The sequence below is a fragment of the Chrysochloris asiatica genome, unplaced genomic scaffold (assembly GCF_000296735.1).
Source record: "Chrysochloris asiatica unplaced genomic scaffold, ChrAsi1.0 scaffold00239, whole genome shotgun sequence".
In the NCBI taxonomy this organism is placed as follows: domain Eukaryota; kingdom Metazoa; phylum Chordata; class Mammalia; order Afrosoricida; family Chrysochloridae; genus Chrysochloris; species Chrysochloris asiatica.
The window spans coordinates 2,007,777-2,031,486 of NW_006408757.1; positions in this window are offsets into that span (position 1 = coordinate 2,007,777).

Genomic DNA, 23,710 nt, shown 5'->3' on the forward strand with positions numbered 1-23,710 from the left:
TACGTATGATAGAATGAATGTAAAACTAATGTTTCCCCATGTAAACTATCATACAATACACAATAAAACATTTATTTTTAAAAAATCCCATCATAAGAGATAAAGAAGGACACTATTATTGAAGGGTCAATTGAGCAGGATGACATAACCATAAATAATATCTATGCTCCAAATGAAAGAGCACCAAGATATGTAAAGCAAACCCGACTAGAATTGAAGAAAGAAATAGATAAATCTACAATTATAGTGGGAGATTTTAATACGCCACTTTCAAAAAGGGATAGAACAATCAGAAAGCAATTCGGGACAAACTACAGGGGAACTAAACTGCACAATCAACCAACTTGACCTCATAAACGTTTACAGAACATTCAACCCAACAACAGCACAATACATATTCTTTTCCAGTGTACATGGAATATTCTCCAGAATTGACCAAGTGTTAGGTCACAAAACAAGGCTCCACAAATTTACAAACATGAAAATACTACAAAGCATCTTTTCAGACCACAATGACATAAAATTATACATCAACAAAAGAGACCAAAGAAATAAATTTTAATACATGGAAACTGAATAACACCCTGCTGAAGAGCGACTGGATAATAGAAGAAATTAAATATGAATTCAGAAAGTTCCTAGAAACAAACAAGAATGATAACACGACATGCCAAAATCTTTGGGACACGGTAAAAGCGCTGCTGAGAAGACAATTTATTGTGATAATTGCACACATCCAAAAAGAAGAAAGAATCAAAATTAACACATTAACACAACATATCAAGCACCTAGAAACAGACCAACAGAGGGAACCTACAGTCACCAAAATAAAAGAAATAATAAAGATCAGAGCAGAAATAAATGAAATAGAAAACAGAAAAACTATAGAAAGAATCAACAGGACAAGAAGCTGGTTCTTTGAAAGGATTACTAAAATTGACATACCATTGGCAAACCTAACAAAAAGAAAAGAGAGAAGAAGCAAATAACACACTGTATAAAACATATGGGCAATGGAAAACAATGGAACCAAAGTATATCAAATGGATAACAACAGAATACAATGAAGGGTTGTACTCCAACAAATTTGAAAACTTAGAAGACATGGATACATTTTTGACAAACATGACCTACCTAAACTCACACAGAATGAAGTAAAAGACTTGAAGAGAACCATAACAATAGAAGAAATTGATCAGGTCATCAAAAAACTCCCAACCAAAAGAAGTCCAGGTACCCATGGCTTCACTGGTGAGTTTTACCAGACATTCAGGGAAGATTTGCCACCAATTCTACTCAAATGATTCCAGATTATAGAGGAGGATAGAAACTTACTAATACATTTTATGAAGTAAGCATAATCCTCATACCAAAACCAAGGAGGACATCATTAAGAAAGAAAATTATAGACCAATATCTCTCATGAACATAGATGCTAAAATTCTCAACAAATTCCTAGCCAACAGGATTCAGCAGCACATCAAAAAAATAATACATCATGACCAACTGGGATTCATATCAGGTATGCAAGTATAGTTCAACATTAGGAAAACAATCATTGTAAGCTGCCATATAAACCAGAAAAAAGAAACAAACAAACAAAAACACATGATCATATCCATTGAAGCAGAAAAGGCATTTGACAAAATCTAATATCCATTCTTGATAGAAACACTCAACAAACTAGGAATTGAAGTGACATTACTCAACATAATCAAAAGCATATATACAAAACCAACAGCGTACATTACTCTCAATGAGAGAAACTGAAACCCTTCCCTCTGCGAACAGGCACCAGACAAAGGATTCTTTTTGTCACCACTACTATTCAATATTGTGCAGGAAGTCTTAGCCAGAGCTGTACTGTAAGATAGGGAAATCAAAGGCATCTGAATTGTCAAAGAGGAAGTAAAACTCTCTCTGATTGCAGATGATATGATCCTATATATAGAAAATTCCAAAGATTTAGTAATAAAGCTACTAAGTGTCAGGGTATAAGATCAACATCCAAATATCAGTTGAATTCCTCTATACCAACAACGACAGTGCTGAAAATGACATTAGGAAAGTAACATCAATTACAATAGCCATCCGAAGTATGAAATATCAAGGAATAAATGTAACCAGAAAAACAAAAGACCTATACAAAGAAAACTACAGAACACTACCACAAGAAATCAAAAGACACTTACAAAAATGGAAGAATATACCATATTCCTGGATAGGAAGACTTAACATTGTAAAAATACCAATACTGCCCAAAGCAATTTACACATATAATGCAATCCCAATCCAGATTCCAATGACATTCTTCAAAGAGATGGAGAAAACAATTACAAACTTTATATGGAAAGGAAAGAGACTCAGGATAAGCAAAGCACTGCTTAAGAAGAACAAGATGGGAAACCTCTCACTCCCTGATTTCAAATTTACTACATGGCTACAGTGATCAAAACAGCCTGGTACTGGTATAATGAAAGATACATTGATCAATGGAACATAATTGAATATCCAGAAATTAACTCATCCACATACAGCCAACTAATTTTCAACAAAGTACCTAAGTATATTGAATGAGGAGGAGATAGTGTCTTTAACAGATGGTGCTGGAGGAATTGGAAAGTAAAGTGATATGCAAAATATTGAAACAAGACCTTTACCTCAGGCCTTATACAGAAACCAACTCATTATGAATTAAAGACCTAAATGTGAATCCCAGAATTACAAAGGCCATCAATCAAAAAATAGGGACAAAAACATTTTGATAATTACACAAACAAAAGTAGACAAAATAGATCAATGGGACATAATAAAAATTAAAAACATCTTCATCAAAGACTTAATCAAAAGAGTAAAAAGGGAGCCCACAGATTGGGAAAAAATCTTTTCTAATGACACATCAGACAAGGGACTAATTTCCAAAATATATAGGAACTTACAACACCTCTACAAGAATAAGACAAATAACCCCATTAAAAAATGGGCACAGGACATGAATAGACACTTCACCAAGGAGGAGATCCGGGCAGCCAACAAACATATGAGGAAATGTTTATGGTCACTGGCCATTAGAGAGATGTAAAACAAAACAACAATAAGATATTGTCTCACACCATCAATAATAGCAACGATCAAAAAATTTGAGGATAATAAATGTTGGTGAGTAAGTGAAGAGACTGGAATCCTTGTACAATGCTGGTGGGATTGCAAAATGTTCCAACCACTCTGGGAAAAAATATGGCACTTCCTCAGAAGGTTGCAAATACAGATACTTTATGATCCAGCAATTCCTCTACTTTGTGTTTATCTATAAGAAATACAAGCCATAACACAAGTAGATATATGCACATCAATGTTCATAGAAGCACTACTTACAATAGCAAAAAGATGGAGACAGCCTAGGTGCCCATCAATGGAATAATAGATAAACAAACTTTGGTACATACACACAATGGAATATTATGCTACCCTGAAGAATAACAAGGAAACAGCAAACCACCACATAACATGGATGAACCTTGAGGACATGATGCTGAGTGAAATCAGTCAGTCACAAAAAGAGAAATATAGCATAGTACCATTATTGTAAAAGATTAAGAAAAAAACACCTATACGGAAAGGAGGTGGAAATTTTATTTATTTTTGTTGTTGTTGGTTACTGGGGTAAATGGGGTGGGTTGAGGGGAGGGAGTGGAAGGTGGAACACAGGGTAGGGAGTAAGCACAGGATAGTGGAGCGTAGGCTAGGGAATAGACACAGGATAGTTTGAGTGCTGGGGGGCATACTCTAGAAGGGGAAGGGGAAAGGAAAAACAAGGCAAATGGGAGAATACTTAAACAGGTTTACATGGGCTAAATAGGACAGAGGTAAATAAGGATGTAAGCACAACCGTGGACCAACAGGGCTCAGGGGATACAAAGATGGCGACACGGTTTGAATGGGTAAAAGTTGGGAAATGATGTTAAGATGCTTGGCTAACTTTTGAATCTCGGTTTACCTTGCCTACTATTGTAAACTAGACACATGAAGGGGAGAGAAAGGACTAGCCAGAAACATCACCAGAGAAAGTTTGTAAGTCCGTCTTCAGCCTATAACTGATTGGAATACCTAAAATAAGTCTAGAACTTGCCCAGTGAAGGAGGCTCCCTGCAAAGCCTTTGCACTGCATAAGATCATAGGTGGAATACTGATCCCCATCCGGAATCTTCTGAGGTGGCACATTTCCACTTGAAAGGACAAGCAGACCTGTCTGGAGCAGCTAGAAAAACAGAAGATACTTCTTGAAAGAAAGATCAGCAGGAAAAAACAAAAACAAAAAACCACAATAACAGTCTAATTTGACTACTACAAGAACAAGCAAGTTGTTCCCCAGGGAGTCATCAAGGCAAGTGGTCAGGCCCCTCAAGGAAAACCCCCTTCCAAGACTGAAACTCAAAATGAATACACTAGCAGGCATATGGTCCTGCTGATGACCACGTTGGTCACTGATAAGGGTAAGTGGGGAAAAACAGCAATGAAGTTGTGAACTAAGTCCGACCATATTCAAGAGACTCCTGTTAACCTGGATTGAGACCTGGTTAACTAGCAGTATGAAGAGACTTGGGGACTACTGGGCCCAGGGGCAGGGATATGTCCCTAGAGGATTAGAATGAAGTGTGAAGCATCCAGCTGATATGAAGTGAGGGGAGATGCAAAAAAACACCCACACTTGCAGATAGTATCCATTTGACCTGGAATCAATGGCTGGATGATGAGAACACGACTAGAGGAAGACAGAAGAGGGGATGAACTTGACCTATGCTTTTGGATGTAGTATGGCAAAGGAGCAGACAAATCTTTTCAGTGAGGATCATTCCCACTCACTTGGTACACAGAGTCGACAGGGATGGGGAACTTAGACATTGGTTACCCAAAATTGGGAGACTACAAAGGCAAGAAGTGACTACTGGTTTACAAGCTTTCAGTAGGGAACCCAGCTCCAGAGGATACAGGGAAAGGTAGAGTCTCCACTGAATTGTTTCCATCCTGTCTGAATGGGGTTAATAAAAGGTGAGAGGGAAAGGACTCCTGTGGTTCAATAAGGAGTGATTGCTATCAGGTCTGACAGTGAGTGTTGGAAAGGTAAATGTAAATGTTTGGTAACAAAAGGGAGGGAGTGACTGATTTTCCAGTCCAGGAGCTGAGATCCCTGGTACTATCAAGGGAGAAAATTGAAGTGTGAGACCCTGTCCGCACTTACACTAGGGATGGAAGCAGATACAGTGACACTAGGGATGGAAGTAGATACAATGACATGGACACAAGGAGCGGCTGGGAACTCTGGATTCAGGGAGGGAGAGGGACTGTGTGCTGGCGGCTGGGTGGCAGGCATGCAAACCCTTTGGTTGTTTGATGATGATGCAGGGGATTGTGATCATTGCAATGGAATGAAATATGATAGGATGAATGTAAAGTTAATGTTCACCCATGTAAACTAACACATAATTCACAATAAAAACTTTTTAAAAAATTGGAATAGTACAAAAATTGTATCAGATTGTTGTTGTTGTTGTTGTTGTTGTTGTCAGGTGCCATCGAGTCGGAACCGACTCATACCGATCCCATGCACAGCAGAACAAAACAATGTCTGATCCTGGGCCTACCTCACTACTGCTGCCACACTTGACGCCATCAATGATGCCACCTGGCCATTCCATCTCATTGGGGGTCTTCCTCTTTTTCTCTGACCCTCCATCTTACCCAGCATGACATCATTCTCTAGCGACTGTTCCCTCCTGACAATATGTCCAAAGGATGAGAGACGAAGCTTAGCCATCCTGGCCTCCAAGGAGCACTCTGGCTGAACTTCTTCCAAAGCAGATCTATTGGTTCTTTTGGCAGTCCATGGCACTTTTAGTATTCTCCTCCAACACCACAACTCAAAGGCATCAGTTCTTCTACAGTCTTTCTTATTCACTGTCCAGCTTTCACATCCATATGAGATTATTAAAAATACCATGGCTTGGGTCAGGTGCACCTTAGTCCTCAAGCTGACTCTGCTCCTCAACACTTAAAAAAGTTCCTGTGCAGCAGATTTGCCAAATGCAATACGTCGTCTGAGCTCTTGACTGTTGCTTCCACGAGTGTTGATAGTTGATCCAAGAAGAATGAAGTCCTTGACAACTTCAATCTTTTCTCCATTGATAAGAATGTTGTTTATTGGTCCAGTGGTGAGGATTTTTGTTTTCTTGACATTGAGATGCAACCCATACCAAAGACTGTGCTCTTTGATCTTCATCAGTAAATGTTTCAAGTTCACAACTATCTGGCTGACTGATTGGAAGAGATCCATATTTGTTCCCATTCCAAAGAGAGGATATCTCAAGCGAGTAAAGTTTGATATCTTTATATCTCAAGCGAGTAAAGTTTTGCTAAAGGTAATACAGAAACGGTTACAATCATACACTGACAGAGAACTTCCAGAGGTTCAAGCTGGATTCAGAAGAGGCCGTGGAATGAGAGATATCATTGCTGATGTCTGGTGGATCTTGGCTGCAAGCAGAGAATATTAGAAAGATGTTTACCTATGCTTTATTGACTACGCAAAGGCTTTCGATTGTGTGGATCATGACAAGCTATGGACAACATTGAGATGCATGAGTATTCCAGAACACTTAATTGTACTTCTGAGAAATCTGTACCTGGACCAAGAAGCAGTTGTTCATGGGAACACTGAATGTTTTAAAATTGGGAAAGGTGTGTGACAAGGTTGTGTTCTTTCACCATACTTATTCAACCTGTATCAGATTATAACACTATAATTAGAATTTATTACCTGGAAGAACTAAGAGAAAAAGAAAAAAAAAAGTACAAGGGAGGTGATTTGTATCCTACTTTAAAAACTAATGAGTAATAGTCGAAAATTTAAAATTCCTAGAATTAGATGAGAGTAAAAACACAACATACTGAAACTGTTGGGATGCACAAATACAGTATTTACAGGTCCATCTTTATCCATAATCAAAAAATATTAAGGAGAAGGTGCAAACAACATGAATAAAAATTAAATAGGGACATCACAACAGAAACAATTGAAATAAAAAGAATAATAACAGAGTAATATGAAGTACCATGCTTGAACAAATTTGAAAACTTAGAAGAAATTGACATTTCTGGAAATACGCAGATCCACAACAAAAGATGAAATTTAACTAGTCATTTAAAGAAATTTAAAAGCAAACAAACAAAAAACATAAAGAACTCCAACAACCAAAAATAGTTCTGGCCCAGATGGCTTCATTGGAGAATTCCCAAACATTCAGAAAACTACTGACATCAATTCTACTCAAACTGTTCAATAAATGAAAGAATATACCATATTCATGAGTAGAAAGACTTAGCATCATGAAAATGTCAACACTACCCTAATACTCCATTTTGCTTGGAACCACAATGTACACTCATGGAAGCAGCAGTAAAGAAATCAAATGACATAGTCAAAGGTTGCAAAAGGCCTCTTCAAAGTGTTTAAGAGTAAAAATGTCACTTCGAAGATAAGGTGTGTCTGCCCTAAGTCATGTTATTTTCAATTGCCTAATATGCATGTGAAAGTTGGACAATGAATTAGGAAGACCATAGAAGATCAACATATTTGAATTACAGTGTTGGTGAAGAATGCTGAACAAACAAATCTGTCTTGGAAGAAGCGCCGCCAGAATGCTCTTTAGAAGAGAGGATGTTGAGACTTCATTGTTCATACTTTGGTCCTGTTGTCAGACATCATGTTTGGAAAAGTAGAGATTCAGTGAAAAAGAGGAAGACCCCTTAATGGATTGACACAGCAGTAACAAAAATGGGCTCTAACATAACAATTTGAGTATGTTGCAAAACTAGGCAGTGTTTTGTTCTATTGTGTGTAGGGCCACTATGAGTTGGAACTAACTCTAAGGCACTTAACAACAACAACTCAAAGGGATCTATAGATATAATGCAATCCTAATGCAAATTCCATCAACACCCATCTAATAGATGGACAAATTAATTATCAAATTATTATGGAAGGGAAAGAGGTCCCAGATATGTAAAACATTACTAAAGAAGAGGAGCGTAGTGGCTTTGTAAGATGAGCACTGGACTGTGAACCACAAGGTCAGCAGTTTGAGCCCCATAGCTACTCTGAGGGAGAAAGATGCTTTCTACTCCCACAAAGATGTACAGCCTCAGTAACACTATACAGAATCTCTATGAGTCAGAACAAACTCAACAGCACTTAACAACAACTAAAGTAGAAGAACAAAGTAAGAGGACTCCCATTTTATTATTTCAAACCTACTATATTGTCATTGTGGGATAAAGCACTGGACGTAAGTTCAGTTTGAATCACACGACTGGTGGTTCAAACTCACCAGCGCTCCTTGGAAACCCTGTACAGGGTTGCTATGAGTCTGAACTGACTCGATGGCATTTAACAACAACAGAAGCATACAGACATGGCAGTAAAAACAGCCTGGTACAGATACACGGACAGATGATACATAGATCAACTGTACAGAACTGAGAACACAAAAGTAAATTTATTACTAAAAAAAAAAAAGATCTGAAATCCATTAAATTTAAAATATATTTTCTATAATATTGATTCTGGAAATGCTGGATATTCACGTGCAGAAAAATAAAACTGGATTCATACCTCACACCATACACAAACACTAGCTCAAGATGTATCACGTGAACAATAAACCATGCAAGATCAAAAGGTTCACATTTTACTAGGAATAAAGTTTAGAAGGCAGGAAGGGATAGGAAAGAAAGACTAATGGAAACGGTCACTTTGAGGGGACTGCAATCAATGCCTTGAAACAAAGTATGTATTTATTTTTTAACTAAAAATCAACTTAATTTATAAAGTTTTACTCAAATCACAATAAAACATTAAAAAAAAAAAAATGGATCCAAAACCTAAATGCAAAAACTGAAACTATAAACATCATCAAAGAAACACAGGGGCAAATTTAGAGACCATAATCAATAGCATCAATAAGTAAAATCTGAACAAATAGCATAAGATAAATTAGACAACTGGGACTTCCTAAAATTAAACAATTATGCACATCAAGACTTTTTACTCTTTAAAAAGAGTATAAGAGAACCTGCAGATTGGGGGTGGGGGGGAACAAACATTTGGCAATGACATATCTGACAAGGGACTAATCTCTAAAAATTATAGAATACTTCAACACCTCAAAAACAAAAGAGGCACAATCCAATTAAACGTTGGGCAGAGGACATGAACAAACACTTCACCAATGAAGGCACTCAGGAGGCCAATAAATATATGAAAATGATCCCCATTATTAGTCATTAGAGATATGTAAATCAGGACTATAATAAGAGTCTCTTATTGCCATTTTACCTTAACAATAAGTGCAGTCATTTAATTTTTAAAAAAGAAAATAAGAAATGTCAATGTTGTGGAGAGATTAGAACTCTTATACACTCTTGATAGGAATGCAAAATGGTACAGCCACTATGCAAAATAGTATGGCATTTCATTAAAAAGCTATAAATAGAGATCATATGATACACCGATCTCACCACTTGGTATATTGTGGCTGTTGTTAAGTGCAGTCAAGTCAGTTCCAACTCAAAGCGACCATATTTAGGGTTTATAAGGAGCAGCTTTTGACCTAGAGCCATGCTATTAGCAGTCCAGTGCTTATCCTACTGTGCCACATAACCTTCAGGAACATGAACTATGACACAAAATGCACACCCATGTTCATTACAACATTATGCACAATAGCAAAATATACAAAGAACGTAAGTGCCCATCAATGGATGAGCACATAAACAAACTCATACCTACAGAAAATGAAATATGACACAACATTATAGAATAACAATGAAACCACAAAACATCTGGATGAACGTGGGGTACATTATATTGCATGCAATAAGTCAGTTACAAAAGGACAAATATTGTGTGATACCACAACTTTAAAAAGTAAAAAAAAAAAAAAAAAAAAAGTTTCTGATACAAAAAGAAACATCCTTTGATGGTTACCAGGGAAGGGAGAGGAAATCACTAATTAGAGAATTATTATTAGTGCTCTTGTGTCAGATCCTACTCATAGTGATCCTATATTGTTGTTGTTAGGTGTCATATAGTCAGTATTGACTCATAATGACCCTATGCACAACAGAATGAAACACTGCCTGGACCTGGGCCAACCTCACAATTGGCTTGAGCCCATCCATGCTGCCATTTTGCCAGTCCATCTCACTGGGAATCTTCCTCTTTGTCTCTGACCTTCCACCTTACCAAACATGATATCCTTCTCCAGTAACTGTTCCCTCCTGACAATATGTCTGAAATAGGAGAGAAGAAGTTTGGCCATCCTAGCCTCCAAGGATCACTCTGGATGCACTTTTACCAACACAGATCTGTTTGTTCTTTTGGCAGCTCGTGGTACTTTCAATATTCTCCTTCAACATAACTCAAATGCATCATTTCTTCTATGATCTTCTTATTCACTCTCCAACTTTTGCATGCATATGAGGTTATTGAAAATACCATGGCTTGAGTCAGGCAAACCTTAATCCTCAAGTTGACATCTTTTCTCTTCAAGTGACCCTATACATGACAAAAAAAGACATGCTCAATTTTACTATCCTCACAATTGTTGCCATCCTCACAAATATTGTTAAACAGAGTACACTGTTAGTGCCACTGTGCTAGCAATCTCTTTGGAGTCTTTCTCTTTTTCGCTGACCCTTCACTTTGCCAAGCATGATGTCCTTTTCCAGGGGCTGATTCCTCCTGAGAATAATTCCTAAAACATATTCTGGCTGTACTTCTTTAAGATAGATTTGTTTGTTCGTCTGTGAGTCTATGGTACTTTCAAAATTCTTCTCCAACACCATAATTAAAATGCATTGATTCTTCTGCAGTTTTCCTTATTCATTATCCAATTTTCACATGCATATGGGGCAACTTAAAATGCCATGGATTGGGTCTGGCACTCCTTAGTCTTCAACATGACATCTTTGCTCTTTAATATTTCAAAAAATGTCTTTTGTATCTGATTTACTTAAAGCAATATATCCTTTGATTTTTTGACTGTTGCTTCCATGAATATTGATTGGGGATCCAAGCAAAATAAAGTATTTGACAGATCAATCTATTCTCCATTTATCATGATGGTTATTGGTTAAGTTGTGAGGATTTTTGCTTTCTTTACATAGAGATGTTATCCATACTGAAGATTGTAGTTTTTGATCTTCATCAGTAAGTATTTCAAATCCTCTTCTCTTTCAGCAAGCAAGGTTGTGTCATCTGCATATCACAGGCCGTTCATGAGTCTTCCTCCAATTCTCATGCCATGTTCTTCTATTTATAATCCATCTTCTCAGACTATTTGCTCAGCACACAGATTAAATAAATATGGCAAAAGGACGTAATCCTGGCAAACACCTTTCCTGATTTTAAACCATTAAGTATTCTTTTGTTCTTTCTGAATGACTGCCTCTTGGTCTATATACAGTTATCTTCATGAGCACAATTAAATATTCTGGAATATCCATTCTTTGTAATGGTATCCTTTGTTATGATCCACACTAGATGGATTGGCACAATGGCAGTATCAATGGGCTGAAGCATAGCAACAATTGTGAGACTGGTGAAGGACCAGTGATGTATTATTCTGTTGTACATAAAGTTGCTATGAGTTGGCATCAACTCAATGTCACCTAACAACGACACGAGTCAGGAATTGACTCAATGGCAGTGGGTGGAAGCCCAGGTTTAAAGTCTTTGACCTTACTCACTGAGTATTATGAATAGGCATGATGACTCTCCATCATGATTTCTTTAACTTTAATGTCCTAATTCTTATGTATATGTAAACATTTTTCAACACAAAATTCAAAATGAATTTTCTAAACATGCTTTATTTATTTAAACACATCTTGAAATATCTTTCATTGTCAAAAATAGGCTTTCAGCTGCTATGTTTTCAGATGTTGGAGAATACAATCTTTTTAATTCTTTGCCATTTTTTCTGCTATTCTAATTTGTTGTATTAAACTATAAATTGTAGTTAACATTATTATATTCAAATTCAATCATATTTCCTTAAAGTAAGATATTAGGAGTTTAACTGTGGAAGGTAATGGGATTTTTTAAAAAAACTTGTTATTATGAATTGAGTGAAGGTTTACAAACAAGATCATCAATTTTACATTCAACAAATAATACACTTTGTTTCATCTCAATGATTGCAATCCCCTCCATGGAACAACAGTAATCCCACTTTCTCCCTGTGACTCCTATTTCCTTTCCACTCACCTTCCTATCCCTTCTCAACCTTGTCCTTAGTTACATGATGCTCCTTTGACAGTTCCATTATTCATAGTGAGCATATCTTACTAGTATTGTTGTTCCCCCTATATACTTATCTACTTCTTGATTGGAAGTTGTTCCTCTTATATATTGATCTACTGCTGGGCTACTAAGCAGTTCTGGTAGCATAGTGGTTACATATTGGGCTGCGGACCTTAAGGTCAGCAGTTCAAATCTACCAGCTGTTCAGTGGGAGAAAGATGATTGTAAGGCTTTTGGCTCCCATAAAGACTCGGGAACTCTATACAGGGTCGCTATGAATCGGAACCAACTCCATGGCACATAACCACCACCACCAATGCTGGACTGAAAGAGTGTGTGTTCCTTTCCAGACTTGAGTTTTATTCCATACATTATTCCACTGTATCCAGAACCTTCTAATGTGATCCCTTTCAGAGCAGATGGTAGAGGAATCTGGGCACCATCCAGTTCTTCTGGTCTCAGAATTGTGGAGAGAGATGGTCACATGTTTCATTAGTCCATTGGACTACTTGAATCTAAGTATCTTCAATAGTCATCATTCTTCTTTCTTCTGCACATGGAGATACCAATGGTTGTACCTTAGATGGCCCCTCATGAGCTAATACAGAAACGGCTATATTCAAACATTGACAGAGAGCTTCCAGAAGTTCAAGCCGGATTCAGAAGAGGCCGTGGAATGAGGGATATCATTGCTGATGTCCAATGGATCTTGGCTGAAAGTAGAAAATATCAGAAAGATGTTTACCTGTGCTTTATTGACTACGCAAAGGCTTTTGACTGTGTGGATCATAACAAGCTATGGACAACAATGCAAAGTATAAGTATTCTGGGACACTTAATTGTGCTCATGAGGAATCTGTACCTGAACCAAGAAGCAGTTGTTCAAACAGTACATGGGAACACTGAATGTGCTTTAAAATTAAGAAAAGTGTGCGACAAGGTTGTATTCTTTCACCATACTTATTCAACCTGTATGCTGAGCAAATAATTCAAGAAGCTGGGTTCTATGAAGAAAAACGTGGCATCAGGATTGGAGGAAGACTCATTAACAACGTGCCATATGCAGATGATACAACCTTTCTTGCTGAAAGTGAAGAGGACTTACTTACAACATTTACTGATAAAGACCAAAGAACACGGCCTTTGGTATGTATTAATTAACATCTCAATGTAAAGAAAAAACCTTCACCACTGGACCAATAAACAATATTCTTATCTATGGAGAAAAGATTGAAGATGTCAAGGACTTCATTCTTCTTGGATCAACTATCAACACTCATGGAAGAGAACAAACTACGTATTACATTAAGCAAATCTGTTGCACACGATCTTTTTAAAGTGTTAAAGAGCAAAGATGTCAGCTTGAGAACTAAGGTGCTCCTGACCCAAGTCATGGTCATTTCATTAACCTCATATGCATGTGAAAGCTGGGCAGTGAATAAGGAAGACTGTAGAAGAATTGATGCCTTTGAGTTATGGTGTTGGAGGAGAATATTGAACATACCATGGGCTGCCAAAAGAACCAATAGATCCGTTTTAGAAGTGCAGCCAGAGTGCTCCTTAGAGGCCAAGATGGCTAAACTTTGTCTCTCGTACTTTGGACATATTGTTAGGAGGGAGCAGTCGTTGGAGAAGGATATCATTTTTGGTAAGGTGGAGGGTCAGAGAAAAAGAGGAAGACCCCCAACGAGATGGATTGGCCAATTGGCAGCATCGATGGACTCAAGCATGGCAACAATACTGAGGTTAGCCCAGGATTGGGCAGTGTTTCGTTCTGCTGTGCATAAAGTTGCTATGGATCGGTACCGAATCGATGGCACCTAACAACATGAGCTTTAAATGTCCCAGACACTACTCACCAAAGTGTGATGTAGAACATTGTCTTTGTGGACCATGTTGTGCCAATTGCCCATGGTGTCCACTGAGACTATGGTCCTCACTGCTTTAAGATATAATCATGTGGTTCTTTTCCTTTCTTTTATTTTTATTTATATGATGGATTATGTTGATTGTTTTGCATCCTTGGTATGAATCCCACTTGGTCATGATGTATTATTTTTTTGATGTGTTGTTGAATTCTATTGGCTAGGATTTTGTTGAGAAATTTTGCATCTGTGTTCATGAGAGGTATTGATCTATCATTTTCTTTTTTAGTGATGTCCTTTCATGGTTTTGGTATGAGGATTATGCTTGTTCATAAAATGTATTAGTAAGTTTTCCATCCCATGCTATATTCTGAAATAGTTTGAGTAGAATTGATGTCAGCTCTCCTCTGAATGTTTGGTAAAATTAACCAGTAAAGCCATCTGTGGCGGGACTTTTTTTGGTTGCGAGTGTTTTGATGACCTGATCAATTTCTTCTTTTGTATAAGTCTGTTCAAGGTTTGTACTTCACTGTGTTTAAGTTTAGGTAGGTCATATGTTTCTAAAAATGCATCAATTTCCTCTATATTTTCAAATTTATTATACAACTCTTGATAGTATTCTGTCATTATTCTTTTTATTTCCATTGGTTCTGTTGTGATGTCATCCATGTGGTTTCTTATGTGTGTTATTTGTATTTTCTACCAGTTTTATTTTGTTACATTTTCCAATGGTTTGTCAATTTTAATCCTTTCAAAGAACCAGCTTCTTGTGTTGTTGATTCTAGAGGGGTTTTTTATTGGTTTGTTTTCTATCTCATTTATTTCTGCTTTAATTTTTATTGTTTATTTTCTTCTGGTGACTGTGGGTTTAATTTGCAGGTCTTTTTCTAATTGTGAGAGATATTGTGTCAATGTTTTCTTCTTCTTCTTGGTTGTATGCATTTATTCTATAACTATCTCAGCACTGCTTTTTGCTATGTCCCAATGGTTTTGATTTTGTTCCCGGTTGTTTCTAGGATTTTTTTTTTTTTTTCACTTTTAATTTGTTCTACTATCCAGTAGCTTTTGAACAGGGTGCTATTCAGTTTCCAGGTATTTGGTTATATTTCCTTTATCTTCTTATTGTTGATTTCTAATTTAATAGCATAGTGATCTGAGAAAATGCTTTGTAGTATTTAGATGTTTTAAAATTTATTGAGATTTGCTTTGTGGCCTAACACATGGTCTATTCTGGAGAATGTTCCATGTGCACTGGAAAAGAATGCATATTGTGCTACTGTTGGGTTGAATGCTCTATACACACCCATGAGGCCAAGCTGGTTGACTGTGTTGTTTCCTCTGTGCCTTTGTTGAGTTTCTTTCTGGTAGTCCTGCCCTTTTCTGAAAATGGTATATTAAGTTATCCTACTATTATTTTAGAGTTGTCTATTGTTTTCTTCAGTTCTATTAAAGTTTGCTTTATGTATTTTGGAGCTGTTTCATTGGGACCATAAACATTTATTTTGGTTATATCCTCTTATTTAATTGACACGTTAATCTTGTCTTCTTGTCTCTTTCCTGGTTTTTGCCTTAAAGTTCATCAGAGATTAATATTGCCACAACTGCTTATTAGTGATTCCAATTAGCCTGATATATTTATTCCATCCTTTAGTTTTTAATCTTTTTTTGTCTTTGTGTGTAAGATGTATCTCTTGTTAACAGCATATTGAAGGATCTTATCTTCTTATCCATTCTGTCACTGTGTGTCTCTTTTTTGGTGCTTTTAATCCATTGGCATTCACTGTAACTATTGATATTGTTGGTAAATGCTGTCAAGTCAGTTCTAACTCATAGTAACCCTATATAGGGTTTCCGAGGAGCAACTAGTGTGTTTGAACTGCCAATCTTGCAGTTCAAACAGACCTTGAGGTCAAGTGCTTATGCTATGGCACCATACCAGGACTCTGTATGAATCAATTCTCTAGCACCACCGAATGGACTCTTTCCTTCAAAGTCCCCTGAGAAATTTCATAATGTTCCTGTTGTGCCTTTCTGATCTAATGCCAGAAGTTTTCTCCCTCTAACCCTTCTTTTTTTCTCTTCCCCTAAAGTACTTCAGATGTTTCACCTACTGAGAACCAGCCCAGGGATGGCGAGATTCAATTTGGAAGAGACTGCTAGTGCTGGCTGTTTCTGTTACCTCCTCTCCCTTTGATTCTGCACCCAGTTGCTGGACCTTCCCAGCACAGAACCTTCCGTGAGGGTACCTACTCATACAAGTCTCACCTCTGGCAACCAGAGAGGAAATGAGTAGAAAGAGAAAAAGTCACTGGCAGGTTTCTGCAATGTGAGTGCTCTCTTGTCCCTAAATCTGCTCACTCCCTTTCAAAATGGTTGCTGCAGAACATGTTGGCCACCCCAAATTAGATGTCAGTAAGGGATAGAAGTCACCTCCTTTTTTGCTTCTGTTACAAATCTTTCTCCTGGTAAGTACTCAAGCCACTTACTTATTCCTTTATCTGAAGCTCAAGGTTCTAGGGCCATCCTATGAATTTGTTTTCTCCAGTTTTACATGTTTGTGCTGAAGAAGGTCTACACAGTCTTTCTGCCAAATCTGCCATCAAGCCCCACACCCTCAAAAATGAGTTTTATTCTTGTTTCCCTTTGTTAAATTAATGGAGGTCAGATGTCACCCCACATCATTCTTTCTTACAGATTCAATTTTTTTTTTTTTTTTTACTAATTATGGATATTTTGATATATTTCTTCTTTAGTTAATTTAGGTATTTTATGTGTAACTATGGATTTTTTCTTCAATATTATCTAATTTGTTACCATACAATTGTTCATATGATTCTCTTATGCTTTTTATTCGGTAGGGTCTGTTGTAATTTTTCCACTTTCTGATTTTAGAAATTTGCTTTTTCTTTATCTATTTTTTTTTTTTGTCATTCTAGTTAATATTTGTCAATCTATTAATCTTTTCAAAAACCTGACTACTAGGTTTGTTGAATTTCTCTATATTTCTATGCCCTATTTCATTTATCTCTGCTCTGAACATTGTTATTTCCTTCCTTTTCTTAGCTTTTGGTTTGGTTTTCGCTATCTTTTTTTTTTAGCTTCTTATTGACAAAGTTACCTTGATTGTAGATCTTTTTTGTTTTTTTCTTTAAATAATTTTTTTTTATTGTGAATCCGGTGAGGTTTGCAGAGATATTCATTTTTACATTGAACAATTCATACACATATTGTTTCATTTCACTGATTACAATTCACTCGATGTAACATTAGGTATTCCACCTCCTTCCTGTGTTTCCTGTTTCAATTCCTCCTTCTTTCCTAACCCTTCCAAATCCTGTCCTTTGGAAAATGATGCCTTTTAGATCTTTATTGGTTAATTATTTTAAGGTGTGCATAACTCACTAGTGTTATTGTTCCTCTTATAGACCTGTCTATTGTTTTGGTTCAAAACTGAGCCACAAGAGTAAGTTCAATTCTCGAACCTGAAGAGTGACTAAGGGTCACAGTCTCAGGGTTATGCCAGTCTATCAGACCAGTAAACATGGTCTCTTTTATGATTTGGAGTTTTGTTCTACATTTTCTTCCAGTATAGCCAATACTTTCCAATATTATCCCTTTCAAATCAGTTGGTAATGGTAGCTGGGCACCATCTAGTTATTCTGATCTTAGGATCATGGATACTGGCAATTACATGGTCCATTAGTCCATTGGATTAATTGTTTCCATGTGTCTTAAATTTACATCATTTTTCTTTCCTCCAAAAATGGAGAGACCAATATTTGCTCCTTATACAGCTTCTACACGCTTTGAACACCCCACTTGTTGCTCATCAAAGTGGGATGTAGAACATTGTTTTGTGTTATGCCAATTGACATTCGTGTGCTCTGAGACTACAGTCCTGAGGCCCCAGGCCCAGAAACTTAACACCTCAAAGTGTTTGGTTATTTCTAAGTTTTAATAACTTTGCCTCCTATAAGTTCCAACACATTCATGATATCTTTGCAGCAAAAGGTAAATATCTGCATACAAATATCTTATGTCAAACCTATATATATTTGCTGGCATACTCCCACATTCCCTCCAGCACCTGTTCAGCTTGCATGTCTATTCCTTAATTTACTCATACATAGTAGTTATTGCAGGATTATGTGTATAACAGCACCTATCTATGTTTCCTTTAACTCTTCTCATCCCAGTTTCTTCCCTTGCTGCCATCATTTTTTTTCCCAACTTCTTTGTCATTGAACATTGCATTCACCTTCACTCAAGTAACTGGTGTATTAATTTATTTCAAAGCTAAAAACGGTCTGTTTTATCTTGAAATCTGTTAGACATCTTTCTGTTTGGAAATTCTGCAACTACAGTTGTTGCTGTTAAGTATCATGGCGTTGGTTTCAACTTATAGTGACACTGTACAGGGTTTCTGAGGCTGTAAATCTTTATGGGAGCAGAAAGCCTCATCTTTCTCCCACGGAATGGCTGGTAGTTTTGAACTGCCGACCTTGAAGTTAGGAGCCCTGGCAGGGGCCATGATGGCTCTGATAAAAAATACATTGCAACAACATCAGAGGCCATGTCACCAAAGGGCAGAGTGGCGGAGGACCCTAAGCATGAAGGGCTCATTGTTAAGCAAGGCCACAATGGGTCTCCCCTTGGAAGGCAAGGCCCTGAGGAGGGATCTCATGTGAGGACTCTGCAGTTTCTGTTTCTTTGTTTTAATCAGTTTATTTTTAGTTTTCTTGATTTTATAATAAAGGTTTTCAGTAGAATCTTAGTAAGAATCATATTAAAGAATTGAAACTTGTTTTTAGGCACATTTACACCATATTCAATCATGCATAGTCCTAAAGAATGCTTTTCACATTAACAATAAGTTTCACCACTAGGAAAAACTAGCTAAAGTTTTTGCCAGTTCAAGTTTAAGATTACATTCAACATTCTGTGTAGTTTCGGTCAGGGGCATTAAGACCTTTAGAAAATTAGCAAAAATGCAATTGAGGACTAAGGGAATAGTAATAGATCATAAGCAGAAATTTAACTAGATGTTTTGTATAGAGAAGTTTTTAGTATAAGGAAGTTGTTCCATTTCTTCTTAACTACAAAACTTAAAATGCTTCTTGTTGTTTTTTTTTTTTTTTTCAATCAATCATGAGAAACAACTGTGTTGTCAGTTTCCATAGCAAATAATGTTAGGTACATGTTGTGATTAATGAATCTATAGAAAGTAATAGGTGAAGGTAGAAATAGGAGTTAAGATTTAGAATTATGTTTTAAGGTTAACCTGACTTTTTTTTTTTTTCTTAAATGATTTATTGTGAATTATGTGATAGTATATATAGGAGAACATTAGTTTTACATTCATTCTATCGTATATCGTCTCATTGCCATGGTTACAATTCCCTCCATGCAATTCTTCCTCCAGTGCCCCCCAGGTCTTCAGCACACAGTCGCTCTCCTTCTCTGGGTCTAGAGTCTCCAGCTGCTCCATAGCTCCACATCATCATCTCTGGCTCCATTTCAGGCATCACTGCTTCTCTGTAGGGTCCTGCTCTCTGCTCTTCTTCCTTGATGGTCCTAGGGACCTCTGCTCCTAGACTGAAAAGTCAATCACTCCCCTCCTTGCTATGAAAGGTCCACCTTTACATTTCCAACCCTCACTGTCAGTCCTGATAACAATTATCCACTATTGTATCACAAGAGACCCGTCTGCATTTCATTGCATCAGCCCCGCCTAGTCAGATTGAATACTACTCACTGGAGATTCTACCTTCCTCCAGGCTCTCTGGGTCTAGGTTCCCTCTTGAAAGCTTTTATGCCAGTCACTTCTTGCCTTTGTAGGCCCCCACCCTCATTTTGGGTAGCCAATATCCAAGTTGCCCATCCCTGTCTACTCTGTGTGTGGAGGGGGTGGGAATGATTCTTGCTTAAAGGACTTGTTCCCTCTTTTGAGCTACTGCTTCCATAGGTGTAGGTAACCTGACATTTTAAGAACAAAAATGTTTGCTTACAGAAATCAGATATTGTCTAACTATGTAAGGGGAAACAAGGAAGATTTTGATATTCTTGATGTCTATATTGAAATGATTAATATGTATTAATATGTATGATTTAGACCACTACTTTGAAAAGAATGATTAATAGATTGATGGTATAGAATAGTATAAAAGCTGTTTGAGAATCTGAAAAAAGGAGGAAAAAGAGGAGAAATAATATGTGAGAGGAGAAGATTCACCATTCATCGAGACCCATTGATTTTGTGAGCTTCATTTCTTTGTCAACGCCATGCATCCCTCCAAGGACCCCCTAATAAGATTGTCGGGGCTGGCCCCTGACACAGCCGGATTCGTAACCACAGCGCTACCAGAGCTCCTCCCTCTTTTTTACTTGGAAATTGTCTCGGTTACAAATTTATCTCTGTTTCCCTATTTTTTAATCTTATAAGTTCATTTTACTTGGAAGCTTCTATATCTGGGTTGATTTTCGGCTGATGTTGTTATATATGTCAATCTCAGGTTGTTGTCTATTGTTGTTGATTCTCTGCCAGAAATATTTCCTTAATCATTCCTTGTGAAGTTGGTATGGATTTTACAAATTCCTCTGACTTCTGTGTATGTGAAAATGTACTAATTTCACCATTGTATTTGAAGGACAATTTTGTTGGGTATATGACTCATGGTTGTTTTTTTCTTCTTTCTTTATTTCAGAGTTTTAGTTATCTCACCTCTTTGACTTTTTGCTTGCATGGTTTCTGCTGAGTATTCAAAGCTTAGTCTTACTTGATTCTCTTTGTATTTAAGTTTTTGTTTTTCCTGAGCTGTTTTCAGGATTCTTTCCTCATTTAGTTTTGGAAAGTTTGATTATGGTATGTCATGGTGATTTTCTTTTGTGAGTTTATCATATTTGAGGTTCATTCATATTCTTGAATGCAAACCTTCTCATCTTTCATGATATAAGATAATTTTTCTTCCTACAAATCATTGACATTTTTCTCTGTACTTTTATTTGTCTCTTTCTGTTCTGGAATCCTAATTACATGGAAGTTACTTCTCTTCATGATGTCCAACATGATTCTTAGGCTTCCTTTGGGTTGTTTTTTCTAATTGTTCCTCTAACAGATTAATATTGAGAAATTTGTCATCAAGCTCACTAATTTGGTCTATCATTGATTCAATTCTACTCTTAAGCCTTTAAGTGTATTATCTACTTCTGAAATCTTAGCATTAATTTTCTAGATTACTATTTGTTGTTTTTTTAATGGTTTCTAACTTTTTATTTATTTTGTTATTTTGTTCTTGCAGTATTTTCCTGAATTCTTCTTAAGTTTATTTTTCTATGTTTTCCTTTATTTCATCTGCAGCTTTCTTGATCCTGTTCTCAATCCACTATTGCTAAGTGTCATTGAGTCAGTTCCAACTCATAGCTATCCTGTATAGGGTTTCTGAGGAGCATCTGGTGAGTTTGGACTGCTGACCTTGTGGTTCAAACCAACCTTGTGGTCCAGTGCTTATCCTACAGTGCCATGCCAGGACACTGTCAATCCATTAAAAGCACCTAAATATCATTCTTTTTCATTCCTTTACAGATAATCCCCAGTGATTTCTTCCTCAGAAAGTTCCATTGGCTTTTTATTTTGGCCATTTGTTTGAGCCACTCTATCTAATTTCTTTGTGTGTACTGAAATTATATGTTTTCTCTGATACATAGTGTTGTTGTATTTGTATTTAATTGATGGTTGTATGTTGGTATGCTGTTAACTTCCCACAACCTGCATCCTGGTGGGTGTGATAGAGAAGGTGAATGTGTGCTTTCTCTGTTTGTTGATCATGTAGGGTGGATTAGGCTGCTGTTGGCTGTCGTGTATTGATGATCAAGTGGTACATGTACAGGTGGTGGTCTTCAACCAGTAGTGAGGGATAGAGGAAGTATGGGCATACCTGAGCCATGTGGGCACAATTGCTATTTCCTCTTATGTTGTTGTTTTTGCTGTTAGGTATCATCGAGTCAGTACTGACTCATTGCAACCCTATGCACAACAGAATGAAATACTGTCCAGTCCTGGGTCAACCTTACAATTGTTACCACACTTGAGCCCATTGATGCTGTAATTTTTCCAATCCATCTCGCTGGGAGTCTTCCTCTTTTTCTCTAACCCTCCACCTTACCAAACATGATATCCTTCTCTAGCGACTGGTCCTTCCTGACAATATGTCTAAAGTATGAGAGACGAAGGTTGGACAGCCTGGCCTTCAAGGAGCACTCTGGCTGCATATCTTCCAACAGATCTGTTGGGGCTTTTTTTTGGCAATCCATGGCATGTTCAGTATTCTCCTCCAACACCATAATCCAAAGACATCAATTCTTCTATGATCTTCCTTATTAACTGTCCAGCTTTCGCATCCATATGAGGTTATTGAAAATATCATAGCTTGGGTCAGGTGAACCTCAGTCCTCAAGCTGACATGTTTGTTCTTCAATACTTTAAAAAGGTCTTGTGCAGCAGATTTGCCTAATGCAATACATTGTAGAAGAAGTGGAGGGGGGGGAAGAATATGTAGAGAGAAGTAAACAACAACAACAAAAAAACCCAAGAAAAGCAAAAATAAAATAATAACAAAATATAGCAGAGGGAAGGGAAAGAAAATTTAAAATGTGTAAAAGAAAGGAGAAAACTGAAGTAAGAGCAGGGCCCAGAGAGGAGAAAATTGTGGATGTAGGCTACCTGGTGGGAGTCCAAGTGTGGTGCTGTGGTTTAGTGCAACAGACTGTAAAGCCATTTGAACTACAAGGTTGGTGGTTCAAGCACGCCAGCCACTCCTTGGAAACCCTATACAGGGTCTCTATTGGTCAGAACCAACTCAACGACACTTAACAACAACAACAGGCTACCTGGTATAAGTCAGTGCCCTCTGCCAACCAAAGAGAACATGGGATTGGGAAGGAATGGTGAGAGTATGGGATGACCAGTACTTTATGGAGTTCCTGCCAGCTTATGTGTTGTGTGGGTTTAGAGCTCCTGATCTGAAAGCAGTACATGCCAGTTCAGAAGGTACCTGAGGTCAGGGTGCTTGTTCCTGGAAAGAAATCTCATAGGCCCACATGGCAGCTGGAGGTAAGACAGCTGGTTATGGAAGGAGTTCTTGGTTTCTTGGTGGTGACTTGGACCCAAGACTACATGTTCTACTGTTTTGATGGTGTGCATTTCAGGTGTCTCCTGTTTTGGGGGTGGTACACTCATCCCCTAACCTATATGGGAGTTCTCAAACTTCAGACAAAGCCTGGGCTGTGCAGAGTAAGAGATGTCCCTGGCTACTGGATGGGTGAGGGTGGGGGCTGGCCACACTTATGGTCACCAGGATGGTGTGTGTGGATCAAAAGGGAGAATCTCACTTTTTCTTCCCAGCACCAATGTGCATTCATGTTATTAGTCTGCTGTCTCAATTGAATGCTGTTTGCAAAAGTTCAAGATGGCTGAGCCACATCTGGT